Below are 20,581 nucleotides of genomic sequence, written 5' to 3'. Positions count from 1 at the left end.
ACGTGAGAACAGCCTCTGAAGAGCGCCATCGGGGCCTACAGAGCTTTATGACTTAGTTCCTGCAAGTATGTTACAAACAAACCCCACACACCATGTTAGGGTCCCAGGGTCCCCCAAACACCAGGTAAGAACCGCACCACGGGATGCATGGCCTTTCCCCTAGGCCTTGGGCAGTGACTGAAGGTGTGGAAGAGGGCCTGGCAGACCTTACACAGTCAGCCTGGCAGGAAAAGGGCGACCAGGCTCCAGGCCTGCTCCCCGGAAGTGCCAACCTGCTTGTCCAGTTGCAGAGGCTGGATAGAATCCGCAGCAGGAGAGTGCCCGAGAGCCATAGGTTATAACTGGGAGACCCTTACCAGGGGACAAGAGGCAGGTGGGAGAGGAGTGGCCCTGCGGCTCAGTTGGAAGCACCTCGCCATTCTGTGCCTATTTCTCCGCTGCCTGTGCGGCCTCCCCTCCCTTGCGCTCACTCACTGGCTCTCTCCCGCCGCCTCCTCCTTTGCTTTCATTGAAATCCTCCCCTTGCTGAGTGCCGAGTGTAGCAGCCTGACCCCCAGGTCAGCTCCTGAGGGACTCGTGGGAGGGCAGGGGAGGAGGGAGCAGGAGTAGGCCCTCACAGGCTGCAGGCTCCACAGTGTCCCCACTCCCAGAGCCCCTTCCCAAGTGAGGACACAAGATGGGACTGCCATTCCTGAGCTTTCCGCTTCTCCTCCCTGGAATAATGCCAACTAACTGGGCCAATAGGTGTAAACTCCCTCCCCCTCCTCCACCTTAGAGCACCCCAGGAAAAATCTCACATTTTAATCCCCAGTGAGTCATGAACCCCTCCCCCCACGTACATTCATGCCTCTTAGGACTGCCTTAATAAGATATTTTTTTTAAGTCCCACGGAGTTGCAAAATATATCCCTCGGAGATGGAAGAGAAACCTTTTAATCCCACCAAGGATACCACGGAGGCAAGACTCCTTAAAAAGGGTGTGTGTTGTGTGTGTGTGTGTGTGTGTGTGTGTGTGTGTGCGCGCGCGCGCGCGCATGCTGCAAATTACGTCAAAGGCGAATTTACTGGTCTGTTTGTCTCCAGCATCAAATTTCTCCCACAGTCAGCCCTCCTCTGGCCCCTTCGCATTTACGGCACCGCCCCCCTCCCCAATTCATTTTAACTTTTAAAGTTAGACAAACAGGCCCCTTTGTCAGCAGCCCCGGGAGGCCACAGGACTCGGAGAGGCAGCAGACTCCGTGTTTTAACTTGGTTCCTGGATTTTCCAAAAGTTCTGGACTGTTACACGCAACTTTCAACTCCGGGAAAAGCCTGTGCCTGGGGGGAGAGTTGGGGAGGCATGGGAAGGGGAGAGAAGGTGGCTGGGCATGGGGCCAGGGTCTCTGCGGTGGCCTAACTGAGCCAGAAGAGCCTGGCACGGCTCCGCACTCACCCAGGCCAGCTCTCCCTCTCGGCCCACAGTGGCACAGCGGCCTCCTTGCCTGGAACCGCATTCAGAGTGTTTCCCCACAAATACCCAACTTCAGTCTTCCCGGTTATTTTAGATTTGTTTTGAATAAAAGGAGTTGCTTCAAAAAGAAATGTTGCTACAACACACAACCAGAGGCCTTTTCTCCAGCTGTGTCTGTAACTTGCATGCGTTCAGTCTAATAACTTTTAATGTCTGGCCCTAAAATGTCTTTATAAAAAATAGCTTTACAGCATAATAGTCCAGGTGTCTTTCTGCTTGTTACCGGAGATTAAAAAAATGTGTGGGTTAGCCTTCAGAGACATCCACCTCCAGAGACCAGGAAGAAAAAGGCGTACATTCCATTATGCAGGCACGGGTCCTGGAAGCCGTGGCGGCCCAGCAGGGCTGGGAACTGCTCACAGGGGCACTTGCCCGCCTGTCTTTTGCATCAGTTGTTTTAAGCAGCTCTGGAGCATGAAGATTTAATTCTGCCCGAAGTTTCGGGTTTCAAACGGTAGAGATGTTTCACTTCTGCTTTGAAAAGGGCTGTTTTTATAACTATGTACTGAGAACTAAAACAGAATAAATAAAATCGCACCTAACACCAGTCCCGCAGTCAGTATTAAGTCTAATTTTTTTAAAGGGATCTGCTAGCTAGAGCTGATTTTGGCCTTGACCTTGACTTAGTAATCAACTTGAGATGCTTTTGATTATTTTTGGCATGGAGACACTCCAGGATATTTTAAAACTTTCCGTGTGGATTTACAAGCCACCTCCATTTCGGATTGATGTTCTCATCGAGCCTGCACCATCTTGTCCTTAGGCAGAAAGAGACTCCCCCACGTTCAGCATAAAAAGACCCTATCCAGCAACGGAGTGGGGTCACCTTTTGCGGCGGTGTCCGGGCCCGGTTAGGCCGGAACACCCCTCCCCCACTCCCACCCCTTCCCGCCCGCTTCACGAACTGGGGCTTCTCGGCTCGCCCTAGAGGCTCTGCGCTCTGGGGAGGCCGGAACCTCGCCTCTCCGCTTCCCCCTCTCGCCTGCCTGCCCCCGCCCTCCCCCCGCGCCCAGCGCCGCGCCGGGTGCGCTGGAGAAGCTCAATACGTGTCAATTGAATTGAACTGCTGCGGGCGCAGGCTGTACGCCGCCGCCGAGCTCCGATCAGCACGACGTTACCGAGTGGAAATTTATGGAGCGAACGGTGTAAGCCAAAAGTTGCTCCCTGCCAAGGAAAATAAAACGCGGGAGATAATCTCCCGAGGCAAGGGTGAGGGGCCAGGACAGACCCTCTAATCATCTGAGATGCAGACTGTGAAAAGCCCGAGAACGGGGAGAAATTCTGGTGGATCTCCACTCCCCTACCGCTCCCACCCCCGCCTCCTTGTGCCCCACGGGCTGCCTCCTCCATCCCCCGCCTCTCCAAACAATTCCCACACAATCGAAACGTCCGGGGAACTCGGGCGCGGAGTTCGGGCGGAACGGCCACCGTTGCCCAAGGTGGTGTTTTCAGGTAGCTCTTGACACCGAAATGGGAAAGGGCTTCTCCGGGAGGAAGGGGCGACCCAGGGTGGGGATGGGCACCGACGCGCACTCGCCAGGCTCTGCTTGGTCTCGGAGGGGACGCGCGACCGGGAGAGCGCAGCGCTGGTGGCGAGAGGAGGCAGCGGCGGCTGCCGCTGGGGTTTGACAGCTTTGGCTGAGCGGAGTGCTAGGCGCTTTATGGTAATTGCGGTCCTCCACTGGCCTTCTGGGTAGCGAGGGGAGTCTCGGCGCGCGGCTGGGAGAGCCGCCCCCGCCGCCCCCCATCCCCTCGGCTCAGGATCAGCGGGCCGCCCGCGCCGCCGCCGCCGCCCAAGTCGGTCTCTCGCTCGCCCAGGACGCGCGCCCGGGCGGGGTGTGCGCAGCCAACTCGGTCCGAGCGGGGGAGGGGAGGACAAGGGGCGAGGGGGACGCCACCCAAGTGGTCTGGGGTTCGGACCCAGAGAGGCGAAACGCGCCGGGAATCGATGACGGCTGGGGAAACTCGGGCAAACCTTTCTTGGGGAATCACCCCTCCGAAACCCCACCGCCCAGGCGCCGCAACGGAGGGTGAGCGGAGGGTGAGCGGAGGCTGGGGAGCTCAAACTTGCGAGAGCTGGAGGCGGCGGCGGGCGGGCGGCTGTCGCCCGAGCGCTGCGCCTGCGGGGGGAGGGGAGGCGGCTGCTGGGAGGGAGGGAAGGAGGGAGGGAAGGAGGGAGGGAGGGCGGGCGAGAGGGCGGAGGGAGGGGGAGGAGGAAGAGGAGGGAACCAGGGAGGGGGGACGCGTTGGGATCGCGGCGTGCGGCGGCAGACGGAGCCTGGGCTCCCAGCGGCGAGGTGAGGCAGAGCTACGCTCCTTGCTGAAGGCGGACCGAGCTCGGCGGCAGCGGGGGAGACGCGCCGGAGCCCAGACCGCGACCGAGAGCGGGAGCGAGGCGGCAGCGGCGGCGGAGGGGGAGCCCGCGAGCTGCCGGGCGGGGAGCCCAAGCCGCGCTGTCGCCGCGCAGGGAAGACTTGGCCAACACACTCACACACACACATTCACACACCCAGCCCGAGCGGGCGCTCGCGGCGAACCGTCAACATGGCGCTGGGGCTCCTGCCCGAGCGCGGGCGGCAGCAGCGGCGGCGCGAGAGCTGCTGAGCCCGGCCGAGCCCGGCCCAGCCGCCGGAGCCCGGAGGATCGCGCGGGGCTGTCGCCACCTGCCCGGAGGCTTTGAGCCCGCCCCGCCCTGCCCCGCCCCCACCCGGCCCAGAGCCCACCCCTCGGCGGGGCCGACCCCGAGGGCAGCCGGCTGGCAGCAGACGGCGAGGGAGGCGAGCGAGCGCGGCGCCGCGAGCGGGTTGCGGGCAGCGGGGGACGGCAAACTTTGCTGCTCGCCGCGCTTCCCCGGCCCGGCCCCTTCTCCCATCGCCAACGTCGCCACCCCACTTTCCTCCAACCCCGCACACCTCTCCCCACCCACTCCACCTCCCCTCGCTCCTCCTCGCCGCCTCGACTCTGCTCCGGGGAAAACTTCAAAGCGCCGGATCGCAGGCTCCCTGCTTACTCCCCGGCCGGGGATTTCAGGTCAGTGCCCGGAACACCTTTCCCCGGGGAGGCCGCGCGGGCTGGCGGGCGTGCGTGCGGCGGGCTGCAGTCGGCCCCCTCCCTCGGGGCCCAGACTAGCGGCGGGTGGCTCCTCTGACTCTCGCGTACCCCTCGAAGCTTGTGCCTCGCGCTTCACTTTGGCTGCTTTGCTCGCTTTCGTTTTTATTTCCTAGCTGTAAGTTATTAAAAATGCAGCCAACCTAAGCGGCCCCGCGTGGGCTTCGGGGAGGGAGGGGCGCGGCGGGGGGGGCCTGCCGCCCCCCTGGGGGCTGGGAGGAGAGCAGGGAGTTCGCGGAGTGGAAGTTTGCAGGCAGTGTGTGCCTGTGTGCGCGGGAGCGCGGTCGTCGCTGAGCGCCGTGAGTCGGGCGGGGGGGCGGGGGGGTGAGCTGGGCTGGAAGCTGGGAAGCTCGGCTCGGCGTTAGCTCGCTAGCAGGAAGGGGAGGGCGGCGGGTTCCCGTCTGCTTTCTTTTTCGACTCGGGAAAGAACTGTAAAAACCCCCAGCCGCCGCTGCCTCGTCTCGCTTCTCCGGGGGCAGCTCGTTCTTGCTCGTGGAACGACGGCGTGTGCGTGCGCGAGGGTGTGTGTGGCGGGCGCCCCGGGCCGAGCCGAGCTCGACCTGCCGCCGCTGCCGCGCGACTCGGGAGGGGAGTCCCGGTTTTTTTGTTTTTTGGGTTTTTTTTGGCTTGCTCCAAAGCGTGAATCACGTGGATTAACAAAAAAAAATACTAGGAAATCGAGCAGAGCGAGGGGTTCCGACTCGGCCCGCCCGCCAGCCAGCCAGCCAGGTCAGACGCTTTGTTTTGTAAATGTTCTTTTAAAATTTTAATCTGCCACCCTGGTCCACCCCCAACCTCCCCGCGACGTCGTGGGGTTGGTTTTAAGTTGTGAGACCCCAGGGGTGGGGGTAGATCGTGCGGGGGCGGCGGCGGGCGGGGGGGCGAGACCTGGGTCGTCCTCTGGGCAGCGAGGAGTCTGGTGGAAAGCCCTGTAGGGCGTGTGCGAGTCTGCGGCCGGAGGAAGTTGGTCCCACTCGGAGGGCGTGCGGCGCAGAGGCTGAGGGCGAAGAGGAACTTGCGCACCCGGGCGCGATCCTCGGCCGAGGCGGGGAGGGCGAGGCGCCGCCGCGCCGCGGGGCCCGCGCTCGGAGCAGGCGGGCGGCTGCGCTGCAGAGCCTCTGCCAACTAGGGGGCTCGGGGCGGCGGCGACGTGCTCCTGCTGTTTACCAAGCAAGCCCCGGGGCGCCGTGTGCGGAGTAGGGCGGCTCGAGGCACGCGTGGTCCCGGCGGGCTTCCCGCCGCCTGCACTCTCGAGTGGGCACGTCCCCGGGTCCCTGAGACGCCTGAACCTGGCCGCGTGTAGGCCGAGGCCGGGGCGAGGCTTAATTTGCTGTTAATGAATCTTTTCCATAAAGTCCGCGATCTCTAGCTAGAGGCTGTGAGTGCCCGCGCGCGAGGGCGCGCGCCGCCGGCGTCTAAAGGGTTGGGGGGTTGGGGGGATGGAAGAGCGAAGGAGGGGGGAGGGTTATGTGTATTTAAAAACAAACCTTAAAAAAAGAAACCAGCGCGCTTCAAATAGGTATTCGTACAGCCTCCTGTGTCTAGAGTAGACTGCTCAGGGTTTTAGCTGTTTTTTTTTTTTGTTTTTTCCTTTTTTGAGAGAAGGCCAGAGGAGGGGTAGTGGTATTTGATTCTAGGGGTAGTCTCTGGAGAAAAATCCTTAAAATGACTTGGGAATAAAAACGAGGAGGAAATGGCCCACCCCAGAAGGTGGTGGGTGGTGAACGCAGACAGACTTGGGTATTTCTAGCCATCTGACACTTCCTGTGGCACTGGAAACGGACACCGCGGGCCGAAATCAATCCTTACGAGGTGTTGGATTCGGTTTGGCCAACAGAATTGCTTGTGTGGAAAGCATTTTAATTGTCGGCCTCCGAGACTCCTGTACGTGGACACTTGGAAAATACGTTTGCTTCTCGACCCTTCCCACTCCACCCCCGACCTGTTATCTGGTCTGGGCTTTGCAGTGTTGGTTCCCGTGTTTATTTTGGGCACGATTTCACCGCGTGGAGGAAGGGGGGAGATGGCGGTGATTAATATGCCGTCCAGGTTTAATCCGAGGCTGGTCTTTAGTGTGCGGGTTTACGCCGCCACTCACCGGGATTGCCTGGGGTAGTGAGGGGGGCGCGCGGGGTTCGGGCGCCAGGCGCTCCGCGGGCAGGTCGGGGTTGGGGCTCGGATGGCCCCAGCGCTGTCCTTTGAGGCGCTGTCACCAGTAGGTGACTGAGAGTTAATTAGGAAGTGTTCTCCGGATCAATGGGCCGCACAGCTCATTAGCGATTCTCTCCAGCCCTTTGCAGGGCCGGCCGGGCCTCTGCCTCCCACACAGGCCGGGGCCCCGCGGCCCGGGCTGCGGAGAGCGCCGCTGGCAAGTGGGGAGGGACGGGCGGCGAGGGGCGACCGGGAGGCGAGTGTAACTTCGCCGGGCGGCGCGTTGCGTGCGGCGCCTCGAGGCCCGCGCAGCCCGCTCTTTCTTCCTGCTCTCGGTCGCCTCGACTGTGTCTTTAACTCGCTCCCGCTCGCGTCGCTGCCTGGCTGCTCCTCCCCGCCTCCCTCGCCTATCTCTTGTTCTCTAAGCACGACGCCTGTGCTCCCCGCCCAGTTTGGGATTAGACAAGATAAAAATAGGACTGCCCAGCGCGCAGAGCTGTGACTGTGCCCCGGCTGCCGGGCTGGCGGGAGCGCTGGGGGCCGGGGCCGGGGCGGACCCGCGGTGCGCTTGGGGCAGCCCGAGCCCGTAGGTTCCCACCCCGACCCTGCAGGCGCGGTCACGCTCCAGGGTTCTGTCCGCCGGGAACCGTGCGGGCAGGGGGACCTGGGTAGGGTCTCCGCACTCTCGCGGGTGTTGTTGGTGTGCCTGTGATAGATCGGTCTAGACAGGCATGCAGGCTCCCTCCCGGCTGAAGGACGGGAAGGGGGGGGGCGGGCCGCGGAGGCGGCGGCAGACTCCCGTGAGCGAGCGAGCCTGCGGGCCCAGCGACCAGGGTGGAGGGAAGGCTGCGAGGGTTTCTCTTAACCCTTTAAAGACGGTAGGGAGAGTGGGGGTGGGGAGTGTAGTAGAAATTCCTGGAGGCAAAGTAGCCCCCTGGGGAGAGGAGGCGGGAGTCTGGGCTTAGGGTTTTCCTTTCTCTTCTGTGTATGCAATCTCACATCCTGGTACATTGGGCTCGATTCTTCGACAAACCAAACGCAGCTGCTAGGTGATCTAATTTGACCCGATACTTCTCAATGGGGGAGGTGTGAACACACACAGTGGGCACCCTCACTTAAGGAACTGAGTTGGGGAGATGCAGAGGTTAGACCTTAATGTTCCCAGCGGCCCAGTATGTGAAGGTCTGCTCAGAGCTTTAGTCGGTGGGGCCTCTGACCGAGAGTGCTGCCGACCAAAGACCCAAGCCTGAAATGCCTGGCCAGTGTGTACAGGTATGCATCGGAGAGAGCAAAGGGGTCCTTGAGTTGTCTATGTAAATAAAAACACTTTTAACCATGAACTTGTGGAGAGTTCAAATAAGATATGTGCAGGGAGGCAGCCTCCAAACAGGAGTTGGACAGTGATTGTGTACAAGATCGATCATTTGTATACACATACATGGGGTCAACATTGAATTGGTCTAAAAATTTAATACAACTCTGCAGGCATTGGTCTCGTTCTTTCCCTGAGGTAGAAATTGGTGGGTGGGTTACCCTATAGAGAAATGAATCATTAGTCACACTCCTCTCCTTCCCCCTCCTCTCCCTTTTAGGGTTTGTAGTCTTAGGGGATCCTCTAGTTACATTAAACTGCAAACCCATATTGGTCTAGGAACGAGCCACATTATAGGCAAAGCAAGAATGTAAGTCGTGGGGAGGTGTACGTGTTAGACAGGAATGCACAGATTAAGATGTGTGCCTGAATGACATGTGCTGAGACAAATCAAGACACTTGGGCTCTGATGCCCACATGGAACAAGAGATACAGAAGAGATAAAGAACTGGCCGCGAGGAATGTAAACATGGGTATGCAAATACTGAGACCTAGAGCGAGATTCTAGGAGAAAATCCCAGACTTTGTTGAGCTGGAAACTGGAGCAGAATTTCTGTAAGTTCGTTCCAGAGACAAAAGCCCATTTAAAGGTGTGAAGAGGGTCACTTGGAAACACAAAAAGCATTCACATGCATACATCCATGCTTAGATACACAGGCTGAATGACAAAAACTCAATGCCTGATGAAGATTTTCCTGCCCAGTGAGACCGAGCCAGGGCACGGAAGTGTGGGCCACACAACCACATTCGCACACTCATTCACTGGGAAATACTGTGTCTTTGGCTAGAGGGAAACTGAGGGCAACGGTGCCTAGCTAAGGGTGGATGGCCCTTAGTTACTAAGATTGCTTCTGGTTATAGTTTCTTCCCATCTAGAGTGGGGAAGAGGGTATGTCTTGAGCAGGTAGGAGGATTTCTGAAAGGTTTTTGAGTTCTTGACCCTGAGAGGATGGATGGTGGAGGAAAAAGAGGAGTAGCTTTGCACTCTGGGTCGGGAGCAAGGGATGTTGCGCTCCTCTAAGTCCTGTTTGCTAAGGTGGCGCAGGGCCTAGTGAACTGATAGAGACTGAACCGAAAGAAGTGCGAAGTTCGGCCTCTGGGCGGAATCAAGGGGAGGTATGCTTTCTTTCCCTTTTTTTTCCCCCCCCTTGAGGAGACCGTGCGGGGACGGCCAGCGTAGGGAGAATTAGCAGGCGCCTCTGTGACCCCAGACGCGCGCGTAAACTCGGCTTGGGTTTGGTTTGCCCGCGGCGTCGATTTGCCGCGGTCCCTCTTTGTCTGAGCCCAGCCGGGAATTCCAGCTTTTATTGGGAAGACCGCACTCGGGTGGAGCCCGCGCTGGGTCGGGCATGACAGCCGGGCCGCGGGGCTGGGCAGGAGGCTCGCCGGCCTCCGAGCCGCCCGAACCCCAGGACGGTCCTCGGGAGTGCCCAGCGGCCCCGGCAATGCCACCTCGGTGGTTTCCTCGAGGGCGCCGGGCCCGGCCGACCCAGCCCGGCGGGGCGGGGGGCCTCACGGGTCCACTTGGGCCGCCGCACCGCCCCCCTCTCCGCTGGCCCCACCCCTCCCCCGCCAGCCCGAGGCCGAAAGGAGCTCTGAAGGCCCTTTGTTAAGCTCCAGGGTCACACCCGTGCCCCGGGGGCCGCGCAGGGGCGGGAGGACCTTCTCCTGGCTGGAGGCCTCCAGCCCTCGGCTCACATGGTTCGGGCCTGGAGGGGCCTCGCCCAGTCAGGGGAGGGGAGGCCGAAGCCGGCCCCGGCCCGACCGGGCTGCTTCGCCCGAGTGTACAGCCGGCAGGATTCTGTCTGTTTGCAAGGCTGGCTGCGCTGCCGGGGCCTAGATGGTGGCGCTGGCTTGAGAAGCAGCCGGGGCAGGAGTGGAAGGTCTTCTCAGGCCACCCCCGTGGCAGCCAAGCCGCCTGTGCCCCGAGCACTTGGCCGGGGACGTCTCCCAACCTCCAGCCCGGCCCGACGGCTTTCGCTGGTTGCCCCCCATGTGTTCCTCCGGAAGGGATAGCTGACTTTCTGTTGGATGGGAATTAACCAACGAGCTTTTCCCTCGCAACGTTTCTGTAGAAGGCCCCCTTTCCCAGCGCAGGCTCATTTCCGCCTGCCCCTAGTCGAGGGTGTTGGAAGTGGGGGGGGGGGGTCCCCGCACTTTGTTATTTCTTAGAACCATGTCTCCCCGGCCAGCCATCGCCCCTCAGCACCCATGGGCTCCGGCGCCCCGTGATTAGACTAGCGGGGAAGTCCACTAGGAGAAGATCCTGACAGCATAAAATATAATTTGATCTAAAAGACAGTTTCCAGTATAATCTCATTATGCATCACAGACTCCCGGTGTTATTTTGTGGAAGGCGGACAATGATCAATTTACATTGACCCGGGGCTGGGCGAGCTTTTAGATGGTAATTGCCATATTGATTTGCATGCAAAAAGGAGACCTGCTAAAATTAAAGACCGGAAGCTAAATTAAACTAAATTTATTGTCTAGGTGCAAACCAGAGGAACTACTGGGGGGAAGAGGGTGAGTCAGGTCAGGGTGCCAGGGGCAGAGCAGGTGAGAGGCCCAAGAGCTTCGGGAGGTCACAGATTTGGGAGCGATCTTTGCCCTGGTGATTTCAAAACGTGAGGAGGGGGCTTGTTTAGGGTATGGGGACCCAGCAGGGAAAAGTTATAAACAGGCACTATTGCATTGAAGGCACTGGGATCTTTTAATGCTAATAGTAACTGCGAAGGGGGAGGAGAGGTTTATAGGGTTATAGGGGTCTTCCTGCACCATTTCCGGCACCCCCCATTTCTATTGTTCTACCCGAGCGCTCATAACCATGCCAAGGGCACCCAAATTCTTGCATCTGAAGAGTTAAATTTTTTTTAAAAAGACAGGCCTTAAACTCTCCCCCCCCCCACCCCCGCGTCAGGTCTTTGGGAGAGAGCGAGAGTAGGGGGCGGTTCTGCATGCCGCCTCGGGCAGGCCCGGACCTTTGGAGGCTGCGGGTTCCTCCCCGGACGCAGCAGCAGTCCCAGACTCGGCCGGACGCCGATCGCTTTGGGAAGCGGATCGCTCCAGGTGGCCCAAGTGGCGGGGGCGGGGGAGGGTCTGCCGGGGCCAGGGACTCACGGTGCCCAGGGGCGGGGGTCACCTCACTGGATGTTGGAAGGGCCTGCACGGAGGGGGTGGAGGAGGGGAGGCGGGGGCTGGAAATCCTGTCCCAATCGACGGTGGTCGCCAAGGCCGGAAAGTTTAAAAAAGAGAGAAAGCCACTGGCTGCGAGCCAGGGGCTGCCGGGCCGCCGGGGCGTGTTTGGCTGGCTAGAGGGGTGAGGACCCGGTTCCGCCATCGCCTCGGTCCCTCCCGCTGCCGAGGCCCTGGCCCGCCCCAGGCGCTCCTGGAGCCATTTCACACATCCGGCGCCTCAGCCACTGGAGGAGCCACCCGCCCGGGGCCGGGAAGCCGCAGGGGCGGCTGAGTGTCCGGCGCTCCTGCCCGTTCCCCTTCGAGCTGAGCTGGAGACCGCCCTCGGTCGTGGAGCCTGTGGCCTCTGTGGCATCGGGTGTGGATAGTTCCCGGAGCTTCTGAAAGCCCGGGGCAGACCAGGAAATTGAGGATGGGGTGCGGAGGGGATGTTGAGCTGCTGGGATGAGAAGTTGGGGAGAGGAGAGATAACCCCAACCTCTGGCTTGTCTCGGGACTTGGCTTTTTGTGGGGACCCCCAGGAGTCCAGGAGGGTCTAGCATCTTGCAAGCCGCTTCCCCCTCAATTGCCTCCCCAGCCCACTTTGGTCCCTGGGTTTTTCATTAAAGTCCTAGGAAAGGTAGATGTAGGCACTCTTTCCAAAGGGCTTTTGCTCTGTCTAGATAATTTGATTTATTGCTTTATGTGGCAAAACTAGGGTGGCAAGCCTTGTTCTAGTTCCAGGTGTCAGCACTTTTTACAGAGACCTAAGAGTAGCACCCACCTCCCACTGCCTGTTCTGGGCTCCTGGAGGAGGGGCAAAGTGGAGCCTTGTTGGGATCCCTGGCCTCACACCAGGGTGTTCCAGTGTAGGGAGATGGGTAGGATGTTGGCAGAAATTTCGAAAGACTTCACATGGACCAAGAGATTTCTGGGTGTAGGAGAAACTAGGGTCCAGGCTTCTTGTGGACCGAATTTCATAGGTGTTAAGTGCTATTCTTTTACCCTGTGTTGGAGTACAAGGGCTTAAGGAAGCCTTCCGAACTTCTTGGGGATTCCGAATGGCACAATTTGACCAATAATTGGCTCCTCTCCGCAACTCCAGGACTGAGTTTGACCGTGGCCCATTTTTACTAGCTGTGTGACCTTGGGGGCAGGTTATTTATGGCCTCTGAGCCTCAGTAAGTTTCTTCATTTGTAAGACTGGGAATAATTATCCACCTTTAGGATCAAAGAATACTTGGCACATAGTAGGCCCCGAGGATTAGTAATTGCTTTGAATGACTGGTCAGATTCCTATAGGTTGCTTCTCCATTCCCTACTGCCCCTGAGATGCCCGCCCCCCCCCCCCAAGACCTGCGTAGGCCAGTGTCTGGGGACCAACCTGCAGGTTAAGCTCCCCTCCAAGGGTATTCCTCAGGCTATTCTTCCAGGTCTGCCTCTGTGGGTTCCTCTTTCCCTTTGTTACAGTTCTTTGCATTCTGGGCTTTAAAGGATTCCATATGAAAAGGCTGGGATTTTTTTTTTTTTCTCCCCCTAAGTGGGATCATTTATATGGTTAGGAATTGATTCCAGAACCGGTATCTAGGTGCTCTTTGGCAAGTCCTCCCGCCATTCTTTCGGGGGGAGGGAACGGCAGCGGCTGGAGGGGAGAGACCTGGTGGGAAGAGGTGAAAGGGTCTGGCCCGCTGCAGAGGCCAGAGGTGCTGTGGTTTGTTTGATAGGGATTAAGTCCGGATGTTATGAGGTCTCAGTGTGGTTTTCAATAAAGTCTGTCAGGGATTGCTTCTTTTATATCGATATGTATTTTAAAAAATTACTAGCATGAGAAGAAAACCAGACCTGTATGGATCCAGGCCGGTAGTAAGCTACTGTGATTAGGTTTCCTACTAGACTCCCAGAGGGGAAGTCAGCGTTTGATTGAAGCTACACTTGGTTCTTGACTCTCTGGGGATGCCTGCTCTGAAACAGGAGCCCTCCCTTTCTCTCCTCCCCCCACCCCCCTTTTCCCTTCTTCCCCTAAAAGCCTTTGTGCTGAAAGAGCTTCAGTAGGCATGAGTCCCTGGTCCCTCTCTAAAGAATGCCTTCCAGCCTTTGCTGACATTGTTTGTGAACAGTGGGTTTTACCAGGCCAGCAGTTTTCCCCCCATCTTAGCTCACTATTTTAGAGGTTCGAGTATGCCCAGGATGCGCCCAACTGCAGTGCTTTCCAGTGTGTGTAGCCAGGGCCTTGCCTGTAATCTGAAGACACCTTAACCTTTGCCCTAGGTGCCCCCCCGGGGGGGTGGTGAAGGTGGGGAGAGCAAGGACAGGGGATTGTTGTTGAGTGTCTGTTTGTTTTCTCCAGCCACAGAGGCAGAGGGGTGGAGTGGGGCGAGGCCGAGAGTACGTTCCAGCCTTGGGTCTGATTTAAAACTTGGTTTAATTGGAGAAACTCTTAGGCATTTAACAGTTCTGTACAAATGCAAACTTGAAATAGCTCTAGGCCTACGTCATTTAGGAAAGAATAAATGAAGTACAGAAATGTCCAAACTATGTAAATCCTAGAGTTGTCTGCCCTCCCATAAACACATGACAAGTGCCAAGGCATTTCCAGTCAAAACACCCATGGAACCAGCAGCCTCCATCCTTTGTATTTATTATTTTATTAACAGCATTTTACACAGCATTTAACAAGCACAGCCTGCCTGCTTTCCACCACGGCTCTCAGCAGACTGAGGGGTGGAAAACAGATGGGGGTGGCGAGGAGTGGTCTCTAGAAGAGACTTTTAAGCTGGAGAAATCTCTTCAGATGGGCAAGGAAAAGGAACGTTTGGGGTTCCTTTCTCCTGGCCCCAAAGAGAAGACAAAAGTAATGCTTTGGAGGAAGAAATCCCCTCTCCCTTCTCCGGAGGAAAGTTGTGCAGATGTGGTCTGTCTAGTCTCCACTTCGATCCCAGAAGGCGTGAAGCAGGGTCTACTTTCCCAATACTCTGCCCATCAGTTATTGGTGCTTTTCAAAGAATAAGTATTTGTCTGCTATCATTATTCTGTATCCTGGTGGAAAGTTTATAAGGAAAAGTAATGCCTTTCTTAAGTCATAAAATGAGCCTTGTATGATTATTTAATTAAAATCTATTTAAGGACCGATTAGGCGTGTAATTTGTGCTAATAATGATGATTATGGAAATGTTCGACTTAACCAAAAATCATAAAGGAGACATTTTGATCAGTGGGGCGACCAGGAAGGATTCAGGGAGTTGGACGGTTTTCCGAAACACACGAGGCTTTGGGCTGCAGAAAGTGCCGAGCTGCCTAGCCTCTGGGACACGGTAGAGAGGGCTGCAGGACCCCAGGCCTGGCCGGGGCAGGCCGACCCACGCTTTGCTGAGCAGAGAAACCGACCCTGGGAGTCTGAACAACCTTTATTCCCAGCTGAGGAAATGGGGGAGGGGGCCTGGGAGGAGGAAACTCTGGGAGAGAGCTGATGAACCCCACAGAAGTCTGCGCGAAATGGCTGTGTTCTCTTGCTTTAACAATCAGCAGCGACACACGCATTGCTGCCTCGGCTAGCCTTGGCTGGAGCCTGGAGGGGTGGGGGGAGGGGGGTCTCTTGTTCCGGAGAAACCTGCCAGCTGCTGGGCTTGGTGCGAAGGCAGACACAATGCTGCTGTTGTTGGTTTGATCTCTAACTGTGGATTGTTAGTCTGGCTTTAACTATGTGGTAAGGGGGGAATGTGAAGGCTGTTTACAGCGAGTGCAAATAATGTGACAGCTGTTGGTGCACGAGCAGCGCTGTGCCTCCTCGGCGCTCACACAAAGCGCGCACTATGCAGGCCCGCGGAGAGCTGCAGAGGTGGCCGCCGCTTGCTGGCCCGGGAGCCCTCGGATGCGCTGCGAGAGAGCCCTCGGCGGCGGCACCCGCCCCCCCGCACCCCGCGACACGCATCTTTCTGGCTCCTGGGATCGTGGTGGACGTGCGCGCTGGTTGGTGTGTTGTGGTTTAGGGAACTTGTTAGGCAGAGGTGGCAGGAGAAGGCCTGCGGGGTCATGAGTGTCAACTGTCTGGAGGGGTTTGGCCGGGATCTGTTGACCTGGGGCCTTGGCGGCTTGTGACCGGGTTGTTAAGATTTGGGAAAATAACTTTCCGCCCTAAAGCAAGCCTGTTGGAAAGAATGTATTATTAACTGAAGGCTTTCTGGAAATTGCAGAGGCTCTGAAGGCCGTTGTTCTTCCTCTGAAATGGCCCTGTTATTCAGACAAGTTCAAGAGACAGGCGGCCGCTGTGTTCTATGCCCTCGGCCCTGTTTCCTGGATTGGAAACACAAGTGTGTAGGTTCAGGACCCGAAGGGGGGCGAATGGGGGTGGGGAGGGGTGCAAGTCGGCTTTTGATTACCCACCTCCCTTTGCCTTCCCGGTTTTTAAGAGCGCACTTGCCTTTCAGCTGCAGGACCAACGGTGCTGTCTTGAGGTCTGCCCACAGCGCCACCCACTCTGTGACTTAATCAACTAGATGCCCACAGCCCGGCCTTCTCTGAGTTCCTGGTACTCTGCCAGGCACTGCGGGGAGGCGCCAGGGTGGGAGGGAGAACAGTTGGTGGGTGGCAGCAATACCCCGCTGGGCCGGTCCAAGCTGGCGGGCTCAGGATGGTCCGGAAGATGGACCTGCCCCTGGGCTGTCCTGGGGCAAGCTGGGTGTAAAAGCCACTCCCCCCAGTCTCAAGGTTGAAGGCTTCGCAGCCCTGGCCCCCGGGCTTTGGAGGATCATTTAGAGCTGACTTAATTCTATATCCTGCCCTTCTGTGTGACTTTGGCCCCTGAGTGTACAGCTTGCAGGATATCTGCAAATTATGGGTTCACCTCCCCCCCCCCACCCCTGCCCCCAGATCTACTCTCTGAGTTATAATGTGGACTTCTACATCTAGTTGGGTTCCCTAGTGGGGAGCTGGGAGATGCTTCTGGAATGATACATGAACTTCGGTGCCAGTTCTATAAATTGGTCTCTTTTTATGACGTGTGCCATTTTCTGTAGGAATGTTGCTTGCAAAACGAGTTTCGCCTTGGAGGAAAGGCGGAAAGATAAACAAGCCTGCAACGCCAAAACACTGGCAGTCTTTCCCTCCTTCCAGCTCTCTTAAAGCAGCCGGGCTGTATTTCCAGGATTAGACTCGTGCTTGTGAAGAGGGACTCTGGTTGGCTTTTTTTTCCCCCCAAGCAAATGCAAATTAGAGAAAAATAATTTTCTTTCAACGATATGCAATGTATTAGTCACTTGTTATCGTGCTCCGAGGCAGGCCTCATTTGCGCGTCTGCCAGCTCGCTCACATCTGCTCGGCGCTGTTTGGGGCATTTTAACCTTGGCGGTGTCGTGTCTGGTCCCACGGATCAAGGAGGAGTAATTAAGCTCTGAACGGCTAGAAAAATTCACGGGCCCCCACGTCTACCGCAGTTTTCCCACAGCTTTGGGGTGTTCCGGGTTCCAAGATGAACAGACGTGGGGTTCCTATTGTTCCTTGTAAAGAAAGTGGGAGCCCCTGTCCTCCCCTGACCCTCATCCCCAGCCTTCCCAGGACTCCCAGGCTGCACACAATCAGCAGGGAACCCGGGTGCAGATCACAGGACCCTGTGTTTTATGCATCTTTTATTCGTAAAAAGTTCCTTTGTGCTTCCTGTGTGTACTAATGATAGCTGTCGTTAATAGCCTTATGGTATAGCTTGTTCCTTGTGGGGGGAGGAGTTTGCAGTGAGTTCACTTTATTTCTACAAAGCCCTGATGGAGGCTGCAGTGCAGTGACACCCCCTCTAGAGTTGTGGTCTATGGATCGTTTATTCTGGATTTGCCTCCAGGTTGTGTAGACTCCAAGTGGGAACCCAGCCTGTAGGGACCAGACCCGAGGGGGTGTGGAGGGTGGGTTGGCGGGGAGGAGAGGAGTAAGGTTGATTAATTGCATTCAACCTAGGTTTCCTGTCCTGGGCTGCTGCCTCCTGTTGAGGGACACCAGCTTCCAAATGGGGCCCCCTCTTGCATACACACGTGGTTGTGTGTGGCACAACCGTGAAAGAAAGTGAAAGGAACAAAAAGCCGAGGCCTGACGTCGGGGGGGGGGGCGGGGGGTGCGGGGAAGGGGAAGTGTCTGAGGTTGGTCCAAGAGCTGACGGGGGGCAACGGCTCTGTTTTTGGGAAAGGGGGTGTGTGGCGGGCAGCCCCGGTTTGGCAGCGGCTCTCCCGGTCGATCCTTGCTGGTGCCCCCCTCCCCAAGCCCCCAAGCCCCCGAGCCCCCTTTTACAGTTGGCTACACCTGGCTTGCATCTTTCAATCGGGGAAGGTGAGGGAGGCGTCCACGGAGAGAACACTCCAGACTGGCCGAAGGGAGCGCAGGACGATGGCCCGGAGCGGTCTCCAGTCAGGGCCCACTCCACTCCCCTGGGGCGCGCCGCCGCACATCCTGGGTTCTCCGTGCGCCCACCCAAAGTTGCTTTTTGTCAGAGATTCAGCGGCAGGCGCCTGGGAAGGGGGAGCCCAGAGGAGCGCGCGGGCGGGGTGAGCTGGGGTCGAGGGCTGGCCGAGAGAGCGGGGGGTCCTGGAAGGTCGGGCGGGGGGTGCGTGTGGGGGGGCGGCCCCGCGCGGGGACCTGGCGGAGGAGGGGCGAGGAGCCTGCGGCAGCGCGGGTGTGGGAGAGAAAATCCCTTTGTTGCCGACCGATCGCGCTCGGGGCTGAGGCGGGGGAGGGGGCGCCGCCCCTCCCCCACTCGCAGCCGCCGCCGCCGCTGCGGGCCAAGTTCACTCCCAACTGACCCAAGTGGCTCGCTGCTCTATCCTGGCGCCCTGGGAGGAGGCAGGGAAGGTTCTGGTTGCTCAAAAGGTCAGGGCCGGCCGCGTGAGTTTCCCGTCCCCCACCCCGTCACACCCCTACTCCCGCTCCGCAGCTCTGTTACTAATGCAAAACTTGGGTCGTGAGTGGGGACGCCTCTGGAGGCGGCGACAGCCATGACTTGGAGTGTGCCAAGAGACAGCGCCTGGGCAGGCTGGATCACCCCTCCCACCCCCCCCCACCCCCCTCACCCCCACCAGCACCCATGCCCGGCTACAGGACCCAGTCGGCGACCTCCTTCAGCCACACCCCAGGAAGCCTGCGACCCTCCCCCCCGACCTGGGGGCATCCTTGGGGTCCCCCTCTCCCCACTGCTACACATACTGGGGAAAACATCCCAGGAGGACTTGCCCCAACGCTGCACACCCTGGACCGCTTTTTCTCATCTCCCACCTCCTTGCGGCCCCCAGTCCTAAAATAGGAACTTCTTCATCCCTCCCTTCCTTGACGCCAATAGAGAAGTGCCTGTGTGTGACTCAGTCTGCGCTTGAGCAGTCCCAGGAAGGGCTCCCGCGCCATGAGCTTTGGGCTTCCATGAAAGCCACACACTCTGCAGAAGGTCACCCCTCCCTGGCCCCCTCTGTGTCCCTGCCTCAGCCTTCCCTCTGCCGCAAAGAAACTATGCAGCCATTCTGGGGTTTGTTTGTTACATAGTATGTTCAGTGGAGTCAGATGCTGTTTAATGGGTTAGATGTGGCCTGCACCAGCTATTGCCAGGCAGAACTCAAGTCCATAGTGCAGTTTAATCCTCTGGAAAACACGGTGCCAAATATTTACAGATGAGGGGGCCAAAGTTGAAGAGGTCCGGCCACCTGCCCAGAGACACGCCGCGGATGAGAGTGGGAGCTGGGAGGCTGTGGTGACTGCGGGCACGCGCGTCCTCCACAGAGAACCAGCCATGCCCATGCAGTGAGGGACACCCCTTCCCTGAAGAGGTCCCCAGCCTGCGGAGGACCGTGGCACATGGCATGCTGGCTGGGAGCCCTGCCGTCTGCCCGGCCTTCTGAGCCGGAAGCTCCCCAAAACCTGTCCAGGTCTTCTTGGTCACTAACTGGATAAGTGCCTGATGCGGCAAGGGGTGCCTAGAGAGCGAGGCCCTAGGAAGGGGCACCGTTAGTATTGGAGTGGAGTTGGGATGGTTTGGTGGCGCTGCTTCCCATTTCGTCGCTGCCACTTGACAAGCGTGCTCTGCAGACTTGAACCAATCCATCAGCCGCCTCAAGGGCGGAGGCAGTGGAAAGTGGCCCGGTGCCAGGAGGAGCTGGGGTGGAGAGAAAGGAGAGGTGCCAGGAATGGCCTGGTGCTGCCTTCCTCCCCGCACTCACGCCAGCCTCTCACGGCCACTGCTCCTTCCTTTGCAACCTGTTTGTTGTCTGCCAAGGGAAGTCGCCTTTAAAGAAAAAAACAAACGTTCTCTCCTTTTCCTCGTTCCATAATGGTGTCTTCATGGCAGGAATCGGCAGAATGGTGGTGGGTGCAGCTTTGGGACCCGTGTGCCCCCTCGTGTCTTTTCACAGAGGGCCAAGGTACCCTCACTCAGGGATGCCGAGGTTGGGGTGACAGCTCCTAATCTTGGTCCCTCTGACCTCTTTCTGCCAATCACGCTCTTCTCCCCAGTGTCCAGGCCAAGCTCGGATGCTAATCATAACTCTTGGCTCCCGGACCAGATGACTGCCCAAGTCTGTCGAGGGAGACTCAGGCTCTCCTGTGCTTGCCCTTAGGGCCAGACCGAAAGCCGGAGACCACGCGGCGAGTCTGCGTTTTTGCAAGCCGGGTCTCTCCCAGAACTGGGTGTTCAGCGAGCAGCCGCCACAATTCCTGGTCTGTTCTTCAGAAACCAGACGCTCCTCCGTCTCCCCAGCTGATCCCTTCTCTTGGCCACCTTCCCTCTTCATCCCTGTCCCACATCCTTGCCCCTTTCTCTCCACTGCTGGAAAAAAGGGTTAAAACCCAGAGCCAAGGTGTAGCTTAGCAGCTCCCACTGGAAACAGGTTGGTGCTTGTAAAGTGCTTTTCATGACTGACTTCACACATCTTGGCGCTTCCAGAAGCATCACCCACCTGTGGAAGAAAGGGGGGGGGGTCGTTGAGAAATAAGGGCAGATGAGCCTCTTATATACAGCAGCAAAGCGCCTGCTCTGTTTGTCATCTAAATCACGTCATTCGCCCCCTGCACCATGACCCACAGCCAAGGGTCAGGGAAGTCACTTTTGAAGAACTTTTCCTTGGAGGTTAAAAAAGAAGAAGAAAGTAAGAAAGACCCCCAACTATTTCAATAGCCGCTTCTAGAAGAGGAGTGAGCATGGCTGTGTCTCTGACCCTGTCTCTGTGTCCCTTACGCCCAAGATCCCCTTAGTTAGTTCTACATCCCAGAGAGATGGGGGGTGGGCCCGTTCTTCAGTGACGGTGGGGCGTA

The 20,581-nt window shown here is 58.0% G+C and overlaps 1 protein-coding gene across 9 annotated transcripts in view; it reads left to right on the top strand.

Annotated features, from left to right (window-relative positions):
- Window positions 1-20,581, top strand: part of BCOR (BCL6 corepressor) — a 116,213-nt gene that overhangs the window by 67,001 nt on the left and 28,631 nt on the right. For 5 of the 9 annotated variants that reach the window (XM_082378041.1, XM_082378048.1, XM_082378049.1 and 2 more), the window contains exon 1: window positions 3,764-4,539. The exons of 2 other annotated variants lie outside the window; for them this stretch is intronic. The gene's annotated coding sequence lies outside the window, so the exon portion shown is untranslated. Of the gene's footprint in view, window positions 1-3,420; window positions 3,540-3,763; window positions 4,540-5,028; window positions 5,347-20,581 lie in introns of those variants that run through there. 2 more of the 9 variants (XM_082378045.1, XM_082378047.1) reach the window with 2 other exon arrangements.

The sequence above is a fragment of the Balaenoptera borealis genome, assembly GCF_965194805.1.
Source record: "Balaenoptera borealis genome assembly, chromosome: X".
NCBI classification, from domain to species: domain Eukaryota; kingdom Metazoa; phylum Chordata; class Mammalia; order Artiodactyla; family Balaenopteridae; genus Balaenoptera; species Balaenoptera borealis.
This window is presented reverse-complemented; position numbering and strand designations above follow the sequence as displayed.